This window comes from Chrysemys picta, chromosome 5, assembly GCF_011386835.1.
Source record: "Chrysemys picta bellii isolate R12L10 chromosome 5, ASM1138683v2, whole genome shotgun sequence".
Classification (NCBI taxonomy): domain Eukaryota; kingdom Metazoa; phylum Chordata; order Testudines; family Emydidae; genus Chrysemys; species Chrysemys picta.
In genome coordinates, this window is record NC_088795.1 from 116,046,315 (window position 1) to 116,059,880 (window position 13,566).

Below are 13,566 nucleotides of genomic sequence, written 5' to 3' on the forward strand. Positions count from 1 at the left end.
TCACTTTGTAATAAATGACACTTTGACACTACAGAAAAATTCAGCTGCTGAAATAAATTACCATTGGAAATAACATGCTGGGTACAAAGCACTGATGTGAAATTTGAATATTAAGACTTAGGCACTTATCCTGCAAGGAGTTCTGTACAGAACCCTGTGCCTTCGTGGAGCACCCTGAGGCCCAGGGATCCACCCACAGTTCTTCCATGGTCATGGAGCTGGAAAAATGTAACTGTAGAAAAGAATAAGCACATGTAAGTTACAGAGAGAAAGGAGAGCTGTGTCACAGCAATCAAATATTTTGGAGAAACGTGTCTCTGAATTTGTTCAACAAACAATTTAGTTTTGGAAGATTTTGTGCCACCTGAAATATAGCAATTCTGCCAAGTTTCAAGACTGGTGCACTTTTTTGAAGAAGATGTTGAAAATAAACCTTTCCTGCTCCACATACCCAAACTATTACAGCGGCTAGTTACTCCATTAGCTAGTGTGGTAGAGAGCTGTACTATGAATCTAAAGGTTCAAACCATGCTGATGAACCAAGTTGAGGGTCAACAACATGGTTCCACAGATTAGAATTTCTGTTTTGTTTTGTTTGTTGTCTTAATTAGGAATTACATACTATAAACCTCCAATAACGTAACATTAAGGTTGAATTGTCAAACGCTCAAAAGTTAAGAAATGCCATAATTAAATCCTTACCTCTGTCACAGAGTTCCTGTAAGAAGCTGGGCAAGCCACTTAAACCAAACTATTCACAGGTGACCATTAATTACGTGTTCCTTATTTTCTGGGTGCCCAACATGAGACGTGTGGGGCCAGATTTACAGAAGTGCTGAGTGCTTACAACGGCAACTGAAATCAATTGGGGCTGTGTTTCAAATGTATAAAAATGCTAGGTACGCAGGAAAATCAGGTCCCCTAGATACCTCAAGTTAGACACCCAATGTTAGTGGACACTTTTGATGATTTTAATCTTAGTCCCTCTGTGCCTCAATTCACCAGGGTATAGTGAAGATAAATGTCTGTGGAGCAGTCAGATACAGTGACGAAAGCACCATAGAAATGCCCAGGAGGAAATAATTAATTTTGTGTTTGGTTCAGGTTTTGAATGGTGTGCAGTAAATAACACTCAAGGCCCACACCTTGAGTAAAAGAGGATAAAAAGAAATATTAAGGCAGGAGTCCTAGGAAAAAATTAGTATGTGAACATGCAATTAAAGACTCATAATTCTGGCATTTCCAAACTTCTGAGTGCTTTACCTTGGGACCTAAACATTATTTTTAATGTAGGTTTTTGGATGTAGCAGATATATATTTATTGCACACATATGCATGCTCACACGCACGCACACACCTCAGACTGTGAGTCAACCATTCAATGAACAAGCAGATCAGGCCCCAGAAATTTTCACTGGGCACTGAGGTACACAAATGCCAGGAGGTCTGCAGGATTGAGAACGAGATTTCTAACAGCTTCTTGGCACCTCTGCAACTTGCTGGCAACACCCTCGGGCCCATAGGTAACACTGACACCACCTCCATAAGGGGAGATTCTGTTAGATACTATCCCAGTTACCTCACCCAGTTTGTGCTTACTGTGGTTTCTATGGTTTTCTAACATGAGAGGCACACTTGGCCCTATATTTTCTGGGCTCACTACTGGTTCTGCAGCAGTATTTATCTGGAAATCACAATTTCAGAGCTGTGCTGACATCACTGATGAAGCAGGTGCACTGCACAAGCAAATGTGCTTTGGCAAGATAAAGTGTTATTTCAGCTGAAGTTGAGGTCCTGAAACAAAATCAGTTATGTTAATTCCAATTTAACTGGGGGGAGGGGGGGAATCAACAAAGTTTGTCAAATGGAAAATTATTTGCAATCTTCTCGTAGAGTATTACATACAGGAAAATATTACTGAGGTCTTCACTCCATTTTTGCCTCAGGATGGAATTTAGTGAGAGACCTAAGGACTAAGTAAGGCCTCAACTTTTCAACCCACCAACATTGCTTTATAATACTGCATAAATGATATGACAGCAACAGATGATTAATTAAAGAGAGAGTATTGTGCATTGGAGAAAGCAATATATATTGGCCTGGATCCTTCACTCCAAAGGATTTGAACCTCAGGTTGAATTCCTAATGACTCCTCGTCTTGTTTAATTCACAGGTAACATGGCTTCTGAACTAGCTGATCCCTACTTCCCATCTTTTAAAGGGAGAGAAAAAAGGTCTACATTTGTTAACCGATTTCAGCAACGTGATTATATGACCAGATTTTAAAAAAACAGAGGCCCATATGCTTACATGCATACCATTACTGAATACACCATTACTGGACTTGTTCTTACCACTGGGGTATTTGCCTTTACCAATTGGACACACCGTGAGCATGTCAGTCATTCTTTGCCTAAACTGTTTACCCAGCCAATATGCTTCAACTGCTGTTTGTCATGCTTAGGGTGACCAGACAGCAAGTGTGAAAAATCGGGACGGGGGTGGGGGGTAATAGGAGCCTATATAAGAAAAAGACCCCAAAATTGGGACTGTCCCTATAAAATCGGGACATCTGGTCACCCTAGTCATGCTGATCATACTCATGTCACCCTTACCTCATGATCCCAACATCAGTTTATTGAATACACGTCCTGCCTCTCATCTTATTCTTAGATGGCAATCAATTTGGGGGCAGGGACCATCTTTTGTGATATATAGATACAGTGCCTAACACACTATGGCTGGTGCCTTATGGCACTACTGCAGTACAAATAATAAATAACAACAATACATTGCTTGGAAAGCCCGCCCATAATATTCTTTTCTCCAGTTGTCTTATGCAGCCTTTAGCAAATATTTACAATTAGCCACATAAAAATTGGATTTATAAATTCAGAGGTGATATTTGATGGTGTCTATTGCATATCAGTACTTCAGATCAGTGTAAGCAACTGTGTGTTGGTGCAAATTGATGTAAGGGATTGTCTTAGGGTTGCCAACTTTGTAATATATAAAAACCGGACACTCCAGCAGGAGTGCCGGAACCTCCCCTGCTCTGCCCCTTTCTCCTGAGGCCCTGCCCCTGCCCCACCTTGTGCTCCCCAGTCCCCACCCCTGTCCCTAGACCTCACCCCTGCCCTGCCTCTTCTCCGAGGCCCCACTCCTGCCCCTTCCTCCAGAGGCCCCACCCCCCATTAGCTCCTCTTTACCCCTCCCCTCATCACTCACTGCTCTTCCCCTCATCCCTGCGTAGGTTGGGAGGGACTTGCATGCAGAGCCAGGGCTGGAAGCTGCAGCCGCCCGATGCAGGTAGGAGGCAGCCCCAGCTGAGTAGGGGCTAGCAAGGGTGATGACTCAGCGCCTCCCCAACCTGCAATAACTGGACTTTGGGTGTCTGGTTGAAAAGGGCTTTTTGACTTGATTTTGCGGTCGAAAACCGGGCACCTGGCCACTCTAGAGTGTCTACACATAAAAGTTATTCTGGAACAAGGTAGGGTATGAACTGAAAGTGGAATAGCTATTCCTGAATAGTTCCAAGTGTGAACACCTTATTCTGAAATAAGACTGCCTTTGTTGATTTCACTTAATCCACTTCCACAAATTAAATAAATTCAGAAAGAGGCACTCCAATTCTGGAATAAGAGTGCCCACATATGGAGATATTCTGGAACAGCTATTCCCAATTCCATGTGTTGACAAGAACCTTACTCTGAACCTGAGATTCTCTTACAAAACAGCCACAATCATACTGTTCTGCCCCCGTGGGGGGTAAATTAAACAATCTTATGCTCTTACCCCATTTATGTCACTACTTAATATGGGCCAAAGAGTAGTGTGGTTGAGAAGATAGAGTTCAACAAAATCCTAACACATTCAATATTGGAGAGGGACAAAGCAGCTAGGGAGCCATGAATCTGGCTCCCTATACTTACAAGGTATAATACTGTGGATAAAATATCTTCAGGACAGCAGAGAAACATTATCCGTTTTGAAAATAATCATGTGCTTAAAAAGAGCAATTCATCCATAGAGTATCATATATGATAACGGCTGCTTTAACAATCCCTCAGTGAGAGTGTATGGTGAGTTGCCCTGCAAAATAAGGCAGTGTAAAAGACAGTGAGGTCATTAACTCTTTGCACTGACAAATATATTTGTAATTCCAGTATGCTTAGTAGACTTTCTGTATTGCTTTCCTGCACTGCTATTCACATAACTTACTCTGTTAATGAAATGAATGTTTTTTTGAACTGTGAGACTAGTGATATAGAATAATTTTAAAGAAGAGCATGAGTAATAGGTTTGGATCTCTGGTTGTAGCACCCACCTGCAAAATCTGCATTCTGTGCTACAGAGAGAAAAATGCAGTATTTTATAATTTGGGTAGATTATACAAGCAACTCCGATGTTGGGTGCACATTGCATTCTTTTACTTTAGAAAGACCTGATAGAATTACAGTTTGTATGAAGCAGAAATCAAGAAGAAATCTTTGCATATTTATTGGCACCATTTTCAGAACATCAAAACTATGTAAAGTAAGACTACACATTTTTTTAGTGATTGCTTTTCATCTGAGAATCTATACATTCCAATGACTACGTACACAGTACAATACACATTACTAAAGGCCAATCCTGCACCCATAGAAATAAACTGAACTGTGTCATTTACTTCCAGGGGAACAGCATCAAGTCCTAAATACCCAGATGGAAAGTCTTTTGTTAACTTTGGATTGCTAGACTGCTGTCCACCCAAGGTAAACTGTGAAAACCAGGGAAATAAACAAATGAGTCATTCAATATCCCTCTACACTCATCTGTACTTCTCAAATCACCTCACTTCTCATGGCCCATATATTTCCATCTTTCTCTTACACAACCAAATTGCAGCCATATCTACTACAATATTTTTTATTAGTAATATGTTCATATGTTTTGCTTATTAGTACAGGATTTTATAATTTGTGCATGTGAATATCATTCCAGATAATAACTGCAGTAGATGAATAATGATTCCTATGAGCCATCTGTCTGATAGAATGGGCTTGGGCATGGTATATAGTGCAGAGGTAGCTACTGTCTAAATATATGGAATTATTTCTTTATCGAAAAGAATAAAAGCTCGGGAATCTGGACCCAACTTCATTGTCTTTTCTCACCAGCAAATCTCAGCACTCAGAATTGCAGGCCAATTTCTTAAAAGAAAACAGCACTGCTCACAGGCAGTGCTTTTATTTTGCTTCATATCATATTCTCAGTATCTCCCCTAACCTGAAAGCACACTTTCAGTACACTTGTGGCTACAAACAAGTTATCCTCTGCTTGGCTGAGGCGATATTCCTGAGAACTTGATTTTTTATGGTTGGCCACTTGTGTTGTGCACTCCTTGGGTCTCACAAGCTGAGGTGCTGCACTTTCCTTGGGAAGGGGGCAGTCAAGGAAAACTCATGGCGCTGCATAAAATGCTCTTGTTGATTCAGTGGGACAGACTCTTCCCTCTGTAATAGGAATAAGCCAACATGGCACTAAGGGGCACTGCACTGTTGGATGTGCTGTTGAATTTGGGAAAATACATCATCATAAGCTACTTTTGTGGTCATTAAACATCCTGTTATGTATGCATAGGGGGTGCTATAGTTTTCTCTAGGGGAACATGATCACCAGGGGTGCTATTGTGAGTACCCGTGAGTTGTTGTCTACAGAGGAAGGGATTTGCGCAAGGTTCACTTCAGCTTCCTCCTTGCTAGCAGGCAGTTCATCTGTACTTTTTCTGTTTTGGACAAAACAAAAGAGTTCATTGTTGCTGCTGACTGTGGGTGATTACGGGGTCCTCACTACACCAGATCCCATGGTTTTTTTTGTTGTTGCAAAAGTAAGGGTGGTGACCTGGCCAAATTATGCTTATTTACATTTCCCCGGTAAACGTTCTGGATGCAGTATTCTTCATTTCACAATTTTACAGCAGCTGAGCACCTGGCTTGTTAATGTACTTCAATTTCGCAGCAGTCAAATAAAAGAAAAATCATGTATGTTTTTTATATTTCTTGTATCAATAAGTTTTTGAACTGAGTGTAGGGCTCAAGAAAGATGCGGCACTAGCAGTCTTGAGGGCTAAAGCCCTCCATTAGTTGACATAATAGGTTTGTCATAAGCAGCAGCAATCCAAACTGTGCACCTGCCTCCTGTCAACCCTGACCATAAAATAAGATTAATAGATTCTAGGACTGGAAGGGACCTCGAGAGGTCATCGAGTCCAGTCCCCTGCCCTCATGGCAGGACCAAATACTGTCTAGACCATCCCTGATAGACATTTATCTAACCTACTCTTAAATATGATCTGAAGTACTGAGATGGAGATTCCACAACCTCCCTAGGCAATTTATTCCAGTGTTTAACCACCCTGACAGTTAGGAACTTTTTTCTAATGTCCAACCTAAACCTCCCTTGCTGCAGTTTAAGCCCATTGCTTCTTGTTCTATCCTTGGAGGCTAAGGTGAACAAGTTTTCTCCCTCCTCCTTATGACACCCTTTTAGATACCTGAAAACTGCTATCATGTCCCCTCTCAATCTTCTCTTTTCCAAACTAAACAAACCCAATTCGTTCAGCCTTCCTTTATAGGTCATGTTCTCAAGACCTTTAATCATTCTTATTGCTCTTCTCTGGACTCTCTCCAATTTCTCCACATCTTTCTTGAAATGCGGTGCCCAGAACTGCACACAATACTCCAGTTGAGGCCTAACCAGTGCAGAGTAGAGTGGAAGAATGACTTCTCGTGTCTTGCTCACAACACACCTGTTAATGCATCCCAGAATCACATTTGCTTTTTTTGCAACAGCAACACAGTGTTGAGTCATATTTAGCTTGTGGTCAACTATAACCCCTAGATTCCTTTCTGCCGTACTCCTTCCTAGACAGTCTCTTCCCATTCTGTATGTGTGAAACTGATTGTTCCTTCCTAAGTGGAGCACTTTGCATTTGTCTTTGTTAAATGTCATCCTGTTTACCTCAGACCATTTCTCCAATTTGTCCAGATCATTTTGAATTATGACCCTGTCCTCCAAAGCAGTTGCAATCCCTCCCAGTTTGGTATAATCTGCAAACTTAATAAGCGTACTTTCTATGCCAATATCTAAGTCGTTAATGAAGATAGTGAACAGAGCTGGTCCCAAAACAGACCCCTGCGGGACCCCATTTGTTATGCCTTTCCAGCAGGATTGGGAACCATTAATAACAACTGAGTATGGTTATCCAGCCAGTTATGCACCCACCTGATAGTAGCCCCATCTAAATTGTATTTGCCTAGTTTATCGATAAGAATATCATGCGAGACCGTATCAAATGCCTTACTAAAGTCTAGGTATAGCACATCCACAGCTTCTCCCTTATCCACAAGGCTTGTTATCCTATCAAAGAAAGCTATCAGATTGGTTTGACATGATTTGTTCTTTACAAATCCATACTGGCTATTCCCTATCACCTTACCATCTTCCAAGTGTTTGCAGATGATTTCCTTAATTACTTGCTCCATTATCTTCCCTGGCACAGAAGTTAAACTAACTGGTCTGTAGTTTCCTGGGTTGTTTTTATTTCCCTTTTTATAGAGGGGCACTATATTTGCCCTTTTCCAATCTTCTGGAATCTCTCCCGTCTCCCATGAGTTTTAATTGTCCTTGGTGTCTCCCCACCCAGCCCTGGGCAACAGTAGTGCCACCCCCAGGCAGTGACAGCCCATTGGCACCAACCATCACCATCACCCAGCGACAGCCCATTATGTAATTGCAAATGTATACATACCATTAAAGCATTTAATGTTTTTAAATAATGTATTTAGTGTATTTTCAAATTACTAAAAATTAATTTTTGAATGTATTTCACTGGTTATTTTTTACATTTCTAAATACATGTTACTATAGTATTGCAACTTTTTTTTATGGAAGGGGCCCCTGAAATTGCTTTGCCCCAGGCCCCCTGAATCCTCTGGGTGGCCTTGCTCAAGGACAATTGGCAACAATTTATGTTAGCACCAGTTGTATTCATGACAGGTTTGTGGCACACTAGAAATTTTTTTTCCTTTTTAAATTTTGGAAAATATTGTAGCATCAGGCATACCCAAGTGAAAGAGGCAAAAATCACATGGTCTTAAAAATTCAGTAATTATTTGATGCAAAGTTTGAAATAGCAGTTGACTCTGAGTAAGTCTTCTGAATATCATCAAATCCCCTACCACTGAAAATCAAGAATAGGAATATTCTGGTATGGATAAAAGGCAGGTTTAAGTATTTCAAAAATGGGGGGAACGAATGAATAAATAAATATTCAGGTGGGACAAAATTTAAATACCCAAATGCTCCAGATTTACATTAAAACCTGGGTCTTCATAGTTCATTACTTCAGTGTGATTCAGCTAAAATGACCTATAAAAAACCCTTAAACATTTTTAGTTAATTTCTAATGCTATTCCTTATTCCCTACACAAATATTAATCCACTCTGATTGTTCTTAAATCTCTGAATAAATACAGATACCTTTAATCCTGCATATATAGCTGAATTTCACATTTTTTGAAGAATGACAACACAATGAATCCTGCTCCTAATTAAAATTAATACAATTAAAAATAGAACAAAATGAATACACGTTTTAGAAAGTGATGATATACTCTGGATAAACATACTCATCACAAGTCTTACACAGCCAGCTGTTCCAGAAGCCTCTTGTGTCACATCTTCACTGGAGAGTTAACTCAAGCTCTTACTCGGTGTTGCTCCTAATGTCCCTTCTGGTCACATACAAAAACCTCTCATCTGAGTTCAGTGGTGCTTTCAACCCAGACTAATCCAGCCTGTATGGGGCTGCAGGCTAAAGCTCAGGTACTTCTTTCACTGAGGTGGCTAATACATCGCACTTTGCAGCGAGCGCACAGACTAAACCAATCCAATGCTCAAAGTCCTCGAATGCCTTCCCACAACTCCATCTATGTGCCCAGAAGGACAGATAAGTTTTCCCATAATTCACTGGGAAAGAATCAGAGCAGCTCAGCTTACCACAGCACAAAGAACACGGACTATGCCCCGAGAAGTTTTAGCATCACACATCGGTAAGAGCAGCACCAGTGAGGACAGTAACTTGGGTATGGCTATGCATTGTGGCTGCTCCACCTGGGCTAGGCAAACAAAGATGGTCAGGCCCTGGTGCTAAGCACCTGAGTTAACTCAGTAGCAAAGATATCCCAGTGCCAAGAAATTCAGGATAGGTGATGACTGGTGAACCACTTTTGTAAACCATTCATGTGATGACAAAATTATTACAGTGTAATAGTGAAAGGTGCAAATGGTTTGCCTCTGAGCAGTCACTGAAGCATAAGCACCACTGAAATACCGCACAGAGGGAGTTAAAGAAGCCATGAAGACATCACACCCAGAGAGTCATTAAGAGATAGTGTGTGGTTTAAAGCCTCCTCATTTTAAATCGATTATAAATCTATTAAAATCGTTCTGATGTTCCTTTGGCCTGGTCTACAATGAAAATGTAGGTTGAGATAGCGTGTGAAAAATCCACAACGCTGAGTGCTATAGCTATGCCAACCTAAACCCTGGCATAGATGCAGCTAGATCAATGGAAGAATGATTCCGTCGATCTCGTGCCATCGCTCGGGGAGGTGGAGTTCCTACAGTGATGGAAAAACCCCTCTGTTGCTGGAGTCTGAGTCTGCATTACCAGCTTACAGTGGTATAGCTACAGTGCTGAAGCTATGCCACTGTAGTGCCCTAGTGTAAACATGGCCTTTGTATTGCAGAGCAGCTGCACAAAAGGAAGCTGGATGCGCTGGGTCAATTTTCCAGCCTATGCGGTCTCCAAAAGCAGCCTTGGATTAGGGGTTTCCCAGAGGAAAAGTGCAGGGGCTGACAAGGAAAAGGGGCACAGAGTTTGTTAAGCATTGAAACTATTGTGGGGTGCTGTTGAAAAACCTGGGACACAACTGGGGAACCACTGAAAGACTTACCAGAAACAGACAGGAGTGGAGGAGCTTTGTCGCTGCCCTAAATGCCAGAGGCGTAATGGGAACATGATAATGATGATGAGAAGCAGTAGCACCCTACTGGGCAGCATATCCCTGCAGAGCCCCCCCACTGGGCTATAGAGCCCCCAGAATTCTCACTTACACCATCAAAACCCCCTTTTCCTGCTTCTGTTCTTCAATTTCAAAGGACGGTGTTACTAAGCCCTTCTCCTTTACTCTCTCCCATCCCAAACCAAATGCCTTGAGCAGCTTCAGAGGTGGAGTTCTGTGTTGATGCTGCTTAGATTATTTAGGGGCATCTCTTTGCAGTCAAATTGGCCCTGTAGCACTTGACTACTGCATCCAGATATGAACCATACTCATATACAGATGCAACATTTGAGTTGCATCAATAGACTCAATAGAATATTTGGTCAGCTTTGCGGTCAAGGATGCAAGCCCGTGGCTGGATCACCCTCATGTGGAAACACTTGTCCAAGGGAGATTTTGGGGAGGAAATCTACACAAGGATCCTCTGAAGAGTTCCTCCCTGATCCAGACAGACAGACAGACTGAAAGCTGTTTTCACTGCACTGCAAGAAATAAGAAGAGCAGAAATAGAGGGTTGTAAAGCGAGGCAATAAACTGACTTTTCAGTGGATTCCATCACACATTAGTGTATACGGGAGTGAGGTAGCAGATGATCTAGCCAAAATTGGAAGATCGGCCGCTCAGATTGGAATGACAATAGTTGATGTGTTAACATCCTATCATGGGAAATATCAGCTGAAATAAATAGTCAAAAGGTTAAAGATCTTCTTATATCAAAGCTTCTCAGAAAACAACATCCACTATCACAAGACCATGAATGGGACACACTGCAGAAATGAAAATCAATAGAGATAAACTCAGATATATCCACTGGGCAAGATGTGTGGGAAGCAGTCACCTCCCCATGCTTTTGAATGTAGCATTGTAAGGAAAGTGAAGTTTTTCAGATTGGACCCCTTATATCATGCCCTTACAAAAGACCCTGTACAGGTTGCTGAATTCACTCTCAAACTTTATGGCCTCGTATGATTATCATAGGACAAAACAACAGCAGCAGCATCCTTTGGAATGGGGTTGGGGCAGGGCCCATGTCCTTAAAGAATAGTCCATGAGGCTCACTCCCATACCAGGTGGATCCCAAGAGATCTGTGGGATTCCAGAATCACCTATGCGTAGGGCCCAGGTGCCCTCCCCTTTATTGATATAGATCTGGTCTTTAAAAATTTTCCAATATTTTGACAACCTTGTTTACTACTGTACCTTGGGTTTTTACTTTTTACTAATGCCAGCTTGCTAATGGAAATAATACAAGCCTTATGCTTTTTGCTGGTCAGTGTTTAGATCATTAAAGGACTATCAATCACCCAAGTTTTCTTAAGACCAGCTTTTAAAAAAAGAAAATAGCCAACACTGGCACAGTATTTCCACCCATATAATGTTATGTTTGCATCCAAATTTGTGGTTGCTTTACAAGTCCCATCCATAAACTATTACATCTTTCACTGAAAATGATGTGGCAAGGATCAGCATGTTCTATGCCAGGGGTCGGCAACCTTTCAAAAGTGGTGTGCCGAGTCTTCATTTATTCACTCTAATTTAAGGTTCACATGCCAGTAATACATTTTAACATTTTTAGAAGGTCTCTTTCTATAAGTCTATAATATATAACTAAACTATTGTTGTATGTAAAGTAAATAAGGTTTTTAAAATGTTTAAGAAGCTTCATTTAAAATTAAATTAAAATGCAGAGTCCCCTGGACTGGTGGCCAGGACCCGGGCAGTGTGAGTGCCACTAACAATCAGCTTAGGTGCCGCCTTCGGCACGCGTGCCATAGGTTGCCTACCCCTGTTCTAGGGGCTTTGGGAACCCAGTCTTCCAAGATTAGAGGCAGTGATTAAACAACAAATGGAGTTTATGATAAACCAAAGTAACTATCATGATGATAAAAATTTATAGTTTAAGATATTTGGTGAAAAGGACATTCAAAGGAGAGGAATGAATGGAAAAGGATTATTGTCACTTAAACACTACCTCACTGTGATATAAAAAAGCATAAAAAGGTTTTGCTTCCAGGGAATGAATGCCCAACTGGAAAACAAGCTATCTTGTAAAATTTTAAGAGCTTTTAATTACGTAGGACAAGAGGAGATATTTTTTCCCCCTCTGGATTTACAGCTTCCAGATGTTTTGTGCCCATAGCGGTACAGCCATCAACACTAGCCAACAGTCTGATTTGCCACCAAAACAACACTCTGTTTCAACATGAGAACTGGACTGAATATGGAAAAGTTTGCTCTGGAAAGGTTTCCAGGAGGTTTTGTTTTAAAGGGGAATTTGATTATAAAAAGATGTCAGGCTGACATCGTGACAAGTCTAAATCCTTGCCTGGTGGCAGCACTGTCTAGCAGTCAGAGTGGAAGTCAGGACTCTCAGGCTCTATTCCCACACTTTCCCATTGACTCACTGTGTGACTTTGAACAAATTATTTGGTTTCTTTGTACCTCCGTTTACCCATTTGTATGACTCATGAGTTAGACTTTCCAGCCACAACCCCATCTGTACCTTACTTGTCCTATAGCAAAAAAACAGAAAACTCAAACTTACAGTGAACAAAAAAATAAGGTATCTTTAATAATCAATATGTTACTCACCCACTCTCTCTGGATTATACAATATGCATAACTGACCTTTTTAAAGTATTTACTTTCCCTTAAAATAAGTTATTTGTTATTGTCAGATTTCTTTAAAGATACAGGAATTTTTAAAGTCCTTTTTACCCCAATATCTTTTCGTTCTTGGTTCAACCTGCATATATCAAGATTATCCTATGCCACACCAAAACAAAAGGCAGTTATTGAAGATGAGTTAAAGCAACACTATAAAGCTCAAAGAGAAAAAAACAGGCTGGGAGTTGCAGTCAACCATGCCTCCCAGGAAATGGTTAATACACTCATTTCACTTTCCTACAGCTTGTCTGTGGATCATAATTTTAGGGAACAGTATAATTAAATAGAGAACACAGGAAGCGTCTGTCACCAGCTTTGAAACACTGTAGTGTATCATACCAGAGAGACATCGGAGTAAAATCTTCACCCTGAGCTTTATATTTCAACAAAATAAAGGTGAATTGGTTCTGTTATCATACATTTCAGTTACCATTAGTAATTATTGTTATCATGTGGTATTTTCATTTATTTTGATCATTCCCTATGTCATATCCCCTATCCCATATAACACATAAATATTTGGTCTATAGACAGTGGGTTAAATTTCAGAAGTATCTAAGTGATTTAGGAGTAAAGCTATGCAAATAATAGATTTTTCAGTTTGCTGGCAATTCAAAAAAATTGGGGTTTAACCAACAACAATATTTTTAAAAAATTTGGCAAATCAAAAAGTCAAAAGCAATTAGTTTGGGTTGAATGAAACATTTTGATCAACCCAAAATAAAATGCTTCATTTAGGTTTTGAGCATGTTTTAATTATTTATTTTTAAAATTAAATTAAAGGAAA

At 40.5% G+C, this 13,566-nt stretch overlaps 1 protein-coding gene across 11 annotated transcripts in view; it reads right to left on the reverse strand.

Annotated features, from left to right (window-relative positions):
- The window catches only part of ZNF518B (zinc finger protein 518B), a 429,620-nt gene that overhangs the window by 134,821 nt on the left and 281,233 nt on the right, over positions 1 to 13,566 (reverse strand). Inside the window, exon 4 of one of the 11 annotated variants that reach the window (XR_010601560.1) lies at positions 62 to 232. The exons of 9 other annotated variants lie outside the window; for them this stretch is intronic. The gene's annotated coding sequence lies outside the window, so the exon portion shown is untranslated. One more of the 11 variants, XR_006175689.2, reaches the window with a different exon arrangement.